The 9,778-nt window shown below is 40.0% G+C and overlaps 1 long non-coding RNA gene across 1 annotated transcript; it reads right to left on the bottom strand.

Moving 5' to 3' along the window:
* Nucleotides 1-7,874: 7,874 nt before the first annotated feature.
* Nucleotides 7,875-9,022, bottom strand: LOC118748251. Its single transcript, XR_004994039.1, has 2 exons — nt 8,408-9,022; nt 7,875-8,281 (listed from the first exon to the last, which is right to left on the bottom strand). It is a non-coding gene; the product is annotated as an uncharacterized LOC118748251 (long non-coding RNA).
* Between the last annotated feature and the right edge of the window lie 756 nt (nt 9,023-9,778).

The raw sequence follows: 9,778 nt of genomic DNA, 5'->3' as shown, positions 1-9,778 counted from the left end.
TGCAACAAGAATATCGTCAATATAGACAAATACAAATTCCATGCCAGAAAATACTTCGTTAATAAAACGTTGAAATGTTTGTACACTGTTTCGTAGACCAAAAGGCATCCGTACGAACTCAAACATTCCAAATGGTGTAGTAATTGCTGTTTTATGTATATCTTCTTCAACCATCGGTATTTGATGATACGCACGAACAAGATCAATTTTGGAAAAAATTTGTTTATTTTTTAAATCAATAGTCAAATCATGAATGTGAGGTAACGGATAACGATCTGGAATAGTAATGCAATTAAGTCTTCTATAATCTCCACAAGGTCTCCAATCATTTGGTTCTTTTTTGGGAACTAAATGTGAGAGTGTGAAGGTCTACATATACCTGTTTTAACTAAAAATTCAAATTCTGTTTTTGCTATTTTGAATTTAATTGGATCAAGACGACGTGGTTTAGAGAAAGGTAGCACTCCTTTTGTTTCAATTCTGTGAACCGTTTGGTGTTGCACTGGTTTAGTATAATCTGGTTCACAAGTAATTGAAGGAAAATCATTTAAAAGTTTAGAAAATTTATTTTCAGTAATTGGTATCCTTATTGAAAATATATCGCGAGAACCAGATGATCCAGAAACTTTCAATTTTGTTGTTGAATCAGTAATTTCTCTATTTTTAATATCAACTAATACACCAAATTTCTCCAAAAAGTTATCATCTATTATTGGGGTTGAAATATCCGCTAATATGAAAGGGAATTCAAGATCGCGTCTTAAACCTAGATCAATTTTTAAGTTTTGTACCATAAGTTTTAATAGAAGAACCGTTAGCTGCAGTCAAATTAAGATCTGAATTTCTTTTATGTGATTTGAATTTTGTAGGAATGACCGAAACGATTGCACCAGTATCGATTAAAAAATTTAATTTATTGGATTTATCATAAATAAATAGGCGGTGAGATTGCTTAACTTCATTTCCATTATTAGCAACCGTCATAATGGAACGATCTAGTTTAAAACATTAGAACTTTCGTCATTTCTATTTTTGTTAAAATTACATGGTTGAATGCATTTAAAAGCATTATTTTTAAATTTTCTATGGTACCAACAAATATTTTGGTTAATATCGTTTCTAGATCTAGAAAACTTTCTTGATTTAGAACGACTTCTATCTCTAGATCTTGATCTAATTTGTAATTCATTAATATCTTCTATAATTTTGTTAAGATTTTGGTAAATGGCTGTAGTTAACTCAGTTAAATCTCTAATGCACGGTTCCAGAATATTATTATTATTTTCTACGCTAGCGGCATTAAAAGATTAAGACGATTGAGGTTTATTTATCAAATCAAATAATTTATCTGCAAGAGAAATAATTTCTTCAGTACTTTGATTACTACAAGAAGTTATATGAATTTGTATTTGTTGCGGTAACTTCCTACTCCATAATTTAAATAAAAGTTCTTTACTGATAATTGATTTGGAACCTGCTAAAGATTTCATATGTCTATAAAGTTCTGATGGTGACCTATCACCTTGTTCGGTATTTGAAAATAATTGTTCTAATCTCTTCGCTAAGACAAAATCTTTCACATAAAACTTTCTTAATTGTTTCATATTTGTTAATCAAAGGAGGCGGATTAATAAAATCAATAATTTTAGAAATTAATTCTTTTTGAAGAAAAACTACAATATTTTGAAATTTGATATTATCATCACGTATATTGTTAATTTCGAATTGTCCATCCACAAGGAGAAACCATGCTTCAGGACAATCTTCCCACATTCCCACGACAGCCGGTTCTACGTACCGGAATGACTCGGGTTTCACCCGACCAAGGGCTGTTGTTTCGGCGATCTAACCCCGTTTAGGTCGGCGAAGTATCTTAGAAGTTGTCCGTCCATAGGGCTACATTCACTACGCATTCTCCTACTCAGGGCTGGCATCGAGTCAAACCCTGGGCCAGAAACATACACCTGCTGTGTATGCCGAAGACGATTACACCACAACTCCACCTCAGTCAAGTGTAATGCCTGCGAGGGGTGGAGTCACCTCAGGGTCTGCTCGGGACTACGGACACACAGACAGTGGACCACGTCGTACGTGGCCCCCTGTTGCTCAAATAGAGCAGCCTCCACGGCTAACCATAGTCCGCCCGTGCAGCCCCACACACTCACACAGCAGCCACACACAGTCACCACAACACAACAACAAAATAACACCACAGACCGTACCACAGCCACTACAGACCGCATAACACACACAACCGCACCACCACCCACACGCCGCCGCCAAAAACTCCTGGTTCCCCCTACAATCTGCACGGTATGTCAGACCAGGATATTCCGTAATGTGACATCAGTCAAGTGCAACACCTGCCTTGGCTGGTGCCACTTTAGGGCATGCTCAGGTCTGCGTACCACGCGAGATTGGACGGGGAACTTCGAGGGCCCGTGTTGCGCTGCTCGGTCGCAGACTCCAATTGCGACGCCCCCCCACCACCACCACAGGGCGGCAATCACCTCAGCAGCACACACAGCCAACGGCGGCAAGAACATACACCTCACTCACACCCCACATCACGACACGTCTCCCGAACCACATGAAGCTCCTTCATTTCAACTGTAACGGGATACAGAGCAAGATTGAGGAGATAACCGTCTTCATGTGTCGGCATGGTATATTAATAGCTGCGGTCCAAGAGACGAAGTTGCACAGCAATTCAACTTTGTTGAATTGCGCCGGGTACAACGTGCACCGTCGAGATCGCGAGCGAGATAATGGTGGTGGCTTAGCGTTCATCACGCACCACACCGTGCAGTACCGTCTCATCGAAGCAGACATCGACCGCAGGGATACCACCCTAGAATGTCAGGGCATCGCTATCCGGTCAGGCGATTTCGAGCTCGAAATATTCAACATATACATACCCCCTGTCACCTGCTGCCCGGCAGGATATCACCCTGATATAGGTGCGCTCCTCAGAGGTGAAAACCGTATGGTAGTAGGTGACTTTAATGCGCACCACGATCTTTGGCACTCAAGCCTGTCAAACGATCGTAGGGGAACAGACTTGGCTGAGCAGATAGACGATTCGAAATTCTGCACAATGAACGACGACGCACCCACCAGGATTATGGGTAACTGCAGTAGCTCGCCAGACATCACAATAGTCAGCGCTGGTCTGATAAACAGCATAACGTGGCGACCTATGCTGACTCTAGCATCAGACCATCTACCCATAGTCATCTCGATTGATAAACCAACCGACTTTGCCTCCGCCAAACACCGGACCTAAAGCTGATTGGAAAGGTTACGCGGAGTTTACTGAAAACACCTTCGCATCGCTCCCCACACCAACCAACGTCCATCTCGGTGAACGTAAGTTCCGCAGGGCTATCACTGCTGCTGCAGCTCGCTTCATACCGGCAGGGTGTATATCGGACCCACGTCCAAACTTCCCTGCCGAAGCGGCTGTTCTAGCCAATGAGCGTGATAGCCTTCGTCAGGCCGATCCCGGAGATCCCCGTATCAGGGATCTCAACGCGGAGATTCGGCAACTTGTAAACGTACATAAGCGGAAGAAGTGGGAGGAGCATCTGAAGACTTGTAACTTAGCCTCTGGTGTGAGCAAGCTTTGGTCAACCCTGAGGTCATTGTCTAATCCGACGAAGCACGACGACAGAGTCGAAATTTCCTTCCGCGACCATGCTTCGTCGGACCCGGAGCGTTGCGCGAGCTATTTTAGCCGGCAGTTCATACTGCATCCTCCGGTGGACAAAGCCAAGCGTAGAGTGACCAGAAGGCTGCACAAACTGCCAACAACTTGTGCCCCCCTTGCTTTCACTTGCGGTGAAGTTCAGGTGGCCATCGGGAAGGCGAAAGCCTCCAAAGCCATGGGTCCCGACGGAATATGCATGCTGATGCTGAAAAATTTGGGTCCTGCGGGGGTAGCGTACCTAACGGAGGTCCTCAATTTGTCAATGGCCACTCTCATCATCCCAGACATCTGGAAGGTGGGGAGAGTGGTCCCACTGCTCAAACCGGGGAAACCTGCCAACAAAGGAGATTCGTATCGTCCGATTACACTCCTTTCCCCGGTAGCGAAGACACTCGAGGCCTTGCTACTCCCGTACTTCACAAATCACCTGACCCAGCGAAGCATCAGCATGGTTTCCGTAAACAACAACAGCACTTAACGCCATAATCACTCAGATAACTCGTGGCCTTAACCGTAACCGTCCCTGTGAGAGAACGATTCTAGTAGCGTTGGACTTGTCAAAGGCGTGTGACACCGTCTGCCATTCCACGCTACTAGAAGATATAGAGGCCTCCTCTCTCCCACAGAGGCTCAAACGGTGGTCGGCAAATTATCTAAGTGGTCGACATTCGTCGGTAATGTTTAGAGACAAAACGAGTAAGCAGCGAAAAATAAAACAGGGGGGTTCCTCAGGGTGGTGTCCTTTCCCCGCTACTGTTTAACTTTTATATTTCAAAACTCCCTCAACCACCAGAGGGAGTCTCGATTGTCTCCTATGCCGACGATTGCTCGATTATGGCGACTGGGAATGGAATTGATGACCTGTGTTCGAAAGTAAACGGCTATCTCTCCGAACTTTCTCGCTTCTTCACTGCAAAGTGTCTAGCCCTCTCCCCTACGAAATCCTCCGCGACCCTGTTCACAACCTGGACGAAGGAGGTCAGGCTACCGCTGCAAGCAGTTCCTGATCGGGAGCCACAGAAGTGGCCACCCAAGCAGACAGCTGCTTGCAGAGGAGCCCTCGCCTAGGCACGTCAGGAGGCATCTATATGAACTAACGGACGAAGTCCAGAGGTTCATTAAGCAACCTCTGGACCCGACAGCTTACAGACAGGCCCTGAACGGCATTCACAGGGACTCAGTCTCGAGTTATGTAGACTCTAGACCTGTGAATGCCGTTCTAGGCACACCACCCCCGGACATAGACGAGACGGAGCTTCATCTGCCTCGGGAGACACGCACTACACTCGCACAACTTCGCTCCGGCAACTGCAGCAGGTTAAACTCCTACTTGAGTAGGTTGAATGAGGATGTGCCGAACGAATGTCCGGCATGCGGAGAGACCCCACATGACTCGAAACATCTCTTCGCATGCCCGGAAAACCCGACATCCCTAACGGCCTTGTCCCTATGGGCAAACCCCGCAGAAGCTGCACGCTTCCTAGGGTTGCCGTTAGTGGAACTTGACGACAACGACTGAGATACCAACCGCGATCTGGGCGGGGTTGTTGTAGCCGCTACAACAACAACAACAACAATCTTCCCAAAAATTAGGCAATTTAACAGATTTTGATAAATTCGCACTTAAGTTATTTCCATTTGGAAAGTTATTAGATTTTATACTTTGTGTAATGTTTATGTCTAATGTGTGTATTGGATTTTCATGGTGGTTTTCTGTTGTTGTTGTAACTGGAGAAGAAGTGTATAAAATAAATATAAGTAATAATTTAGATTAACATGAATAATATTTATGACGAAAAAAAAATATTAAAAGTTAAAAGAAATGGTAATGAAAATTGGTTATATTAATATAAAATTATTTATATTAGTTGTAGTTAATAATTCTAAATTTCTTTTAAAAATTTTGATTTTAAAATTTAATTATATTTAAAATGGTAGGTTGATAAATCTCCAAATTATTTTAAATTAATTTTGTCTTTTTTATGGTTAATAAATTTGATTTTAAAAACAAATAAACTAAGTCGGAGAGCAACTTTTAAAACATTAACAAAAACTAAATGAATAAACAAAAGACTTCAGACACGAATTTTTTTTTTATTTTTTTTTTTTTTTTTTGAAAAACACAAATTTTATTCCTTCGTTACCTGTGACAGCAAAACTGAAAATAACTTCTGTGACTGTTGCTGCGTTAGTTGTTGTTGTAGTAGCTGATTATACTTTCTGGAATCTATCTAAACAATGATGTACTTAACGTATGATCTTAGGACTGCAATTAATCAGTTCATGGAATTGATTGTTGGACAAAAAAAAAGACTATATTGCTTCAAATCAATGATGTCCCGAAGCAAAAGTCGATTGATACCCGTCTGTTCAACAGTTTATTTAAAGTACCGGCAGTGGATGGAAATTGTATTGTTTAATAAATTGCGTTTGTTGCTCATATGCTTGCACATATGGTTGTTATTGTGTTGGTAGTTGCTGCTGCAAATTTGTTGATTTTCTTTGCACAGGATACGCACCGACGAGAATAAACTGTGTCCAGAATACCGAAAGGAGTATACCGAAAATCTTGCTGCAAGCAGAAGCTCATACACGAAGCTCAAGCCCTGGTGGTATTAAAAAGTGTACCAGAGGAGCAACAAGAAAAACAACCTGGAGTTGCATTCGCTTAATTACGAACACAAAATACGTGGAGGAACAACCTGACTATAGGGACTATTGGGCCCCTCGTCATTTCTTCAGAGTCCCCAAAAAAGCGATTGTGGCTATATACGGCGGTAATTTTAAACGTATGCCTTGCTAATTTAGTGGAATTGCTGCCAAAAAATACAGACAGGCACAAGATAGCTTTTTTTTTTGGTTGCCCAGTTTACTCAAGTCTTTTTCAGTTATTGATTGAATATGATTTTGGGCTTTTATAAATACATTCTCCTTCATTAATTACATTATCACCTATATCCACATCGTCGTTTGAAGTACAAAACCGCGTATCGTGATTCTGCAAAACCGCGTAACTAACATTGGCTGCCAAAAATTGGATTTGCTCACACAAGCTCTTGGCTCAATCCTTATTTATTCGTCCTGAAATATACTAGGCAGATATGCGATTGCTTTATAAAAAAGATAATCATTTTGAAATATGAGTGTTTTTACGTTCTAGAAAATAATTTCTACAACTTCACATGCGCGGTTTTGCATTTTGCTGATATGCTGATATAGTTTTGTATTTTGTTAATACGCGGTTTTGCACTTTAAACGACGATATGTACATTATTTGCATTTATCTCACATTACGCAGCTACTTTGTGACAAAAGAAACTATAACATTAAAGTTTTTATAAAATTCAGACATATTTAGTATTTTTAATATCACTACGTACGCATATTATTGAGAACTTCTAAACATTAAAATTCGCCTGTAGTTATTTAAAGTAATGGTAATTAGTACTCATTGGCGTAAAAATTTGTATCCATATTTTCAGCTTGGTAATTGACCATCGTACCAATTAAGAAAATCTTTAATGCATGTAATGGGAAGCATTTTGATATACCTAAGCGTAAGCGACATATTTTTCAAAATTTTCTTTTTGATACAGAACTAAATCTAGATGCTCTAGGTGAAAAAAAAATTCGCTTACGTTATTTTGGCGGTTAGGACTCTATATAATAAACATATCGCCGATGTTTTTGCGAATCCGCTCATCGACCAGTTGCCTTTATGCATACGAATCGGAAAATCGTTATTAAAACCAGATTTGTAAAATAATGGCTAGAGAATATGCCGCCTATCAAAGCAATGCCTTTAAAGAAAAACCGTTTTTTCGCTCTCCTGTAAAATTTGAGTGCCATAAGATAGGCGGTTTTGCAAAAAAAAGTACGTATTTCTTGATAAATTAGTAATAACTTGAAATAATCCATACATACGTTTCAAACCAGGCATAGGTGCTTAGTAACTGCATTCTCTTCAACTGCATTTTCATGTTAAACTATCATACTTTCATCCGAGCCTTTTGCTGCTTTATTTAATCAGATCAGCAGCTAAATTAGTTTTCTACGCACGCGTATGTCAAACCATCTTGACAGTTGATTACTGGCTAATGGGTTGAAGTTGTTGGTTTATTGTTATGAGAGGCAAAATCTCACTTTCTTTGTAGCCACGTTCCTCTTTAAAAGCAAATTGTTCTCGTGGACATTTGAACGGCAAATACCGCCATATCTTTGGGGAATGGCCGCCATGCAGCATTAACTCCAACAACTTGTGTTTTTCAGCATTGATTATTGGTTTTCCCACCATTAGTCCACCTACTTAACCAACTGGCCATACACCAACACGTCCAGCTTTAACTTTTGCCATTTCAGCTAACAATTCAACACATTAAGAATTTCCGTCATCCTTGAAATGTACCACAATTGGGATCTTTGCCTTTTAATTTAAACATTTACGGCATTTTAATGTGGAATGTTCACCGCTATACCACTTCGCGCCAAAAACTTGCCAAGTGACTAGCTGTATTGGCTTCTGCAATAATGGACCAATGCATGTTGGGCGCAAGCATGAAAATATGAGACAATCTGTTTTTAAGTAAATAAACCTCATTAAGAATTTCAAAGCAAATAAAATCGACAGGCTATATTGGATAGCGCAGCATGGTACATTGGTACATGCATACACACATATTAACATAAGCAAAAACTTACGCAAATACATCGTTAATTCAGCTTTTTGCGAACGCCGGGTAAACGTTGGTGTTACATGGTCTGTAAAAACTCTGCACCCTGGTATGTGCGTTTACCATAACGATGAACCACCAATATCCTAAGGCGAATCCCAAGGAACGCTATAAGCCGGATACGCATATCAGACGTGTTGAAGATATGGCTTATTTTATTAGTTTCGAATTGTTGATACAGGAAAAATAATTTAAACAAGCGCAACGAAGATGCTGCTAGGTAACCACGCATGGCGTAATGAACTATTCTTGGTAACCACGTACAATTTCAAAGAGTGCTACATGCTAAACGAGAGAAAATACGATAATGAAATAGGGATGGAAAGTCGACTCCGACTTTAGTCAAAAGTCGACTTTGTGTTACTTGCTGTCTCCACAAGCAACCGTTTTTATCTTGATAATAGGTATGTATAGTAACATATAGTCACTACTAATTTGTACAGGAACCAAAATTTTTACTGTAGAAGTTTTAAAGTGTATAATAACCCAGAAAATATGGAAGAAAGCACTGAATAGAGGGCCTAAAAACACAGGACAGCTGCAAATTCTTGGTAGTGAAATTTTTTCTTGCAGAAATTAGCTAGCAGAAGTATAAATGTCAAAAGCCGCCATTTGTTGAATTGGTTTAGCACAATCAAAAGCTAAAAGAGTGGAAATCAAAATATTAATCATGGACTAACTGTGTAAGTGCTTGTGTGTAAAGCAGAGTTTAAAACTGGTTTATAAATAGTAAAATGTTTACAGCAGAATGTCAAAACAGTGCAATAACTATTCACTTGCAAGTTTCACTAGTTGTGTTCAATAACTTTTTCTGCTAGTTTTCTCATCTCAATTTTACGCTCTATTTCGCTTTAACGCTCTCGCGGCAATTTTTTTTTACTGGAGAAGTTACTATAAAAGCTTAATGCTGTCCTTCAAAATTTTGGCAATGGAGACCGCATATTGCTCTTGGCAAGCAATAATTATCACAGCTTTAAATATTGCCGGTAGTAGTGCACTTCAGCGGAACCAGGTCAAAATTGAGAGTAGTATCAATCGACGCGTCCTGACGCCAATAATAATAGTCTGAGAACGGAAATTAACATTTGTATTTTATTAAAAGAGCTATTTTTGCAAAAAACACTTGCACTTTTCGCAATAAGTTTTGATGAATTTGATGCAAGTAAATGGAGTAAATGAACTCAACTTAAAACATATTTATTAGTTTTTATACATTTGTGATGTTGACAGCGCTAACACAAGGCAGAATAAGTGCAGCCTTTTGTCGAGAAAAGAAAATGCCATTATCGTGATTTTTATACCAGAATCGCAATTTTACCTTCTATGGGTATTGAATATA

The sequence above is a fragment of the Rhagoletis pomonella genome, unplaced genomic scaffold, assembly GCF_013731165.1.
Source record: "Rhagoletis pomonella isolate Grant_MI unplaced genomic scaffold, Rhpom_1.0 Rhpom_scaffold_00013, whole genome shotgun sequence".
NCBI lineage: Eukaryota > Metazoa > Arthropoda > Insecta > Diptera > Tephritidae > Rhagoletis > Rhagoletis pomonella.
This window is presented reverse-complemented; position numbering and strand designations above follow the sequence as displayed.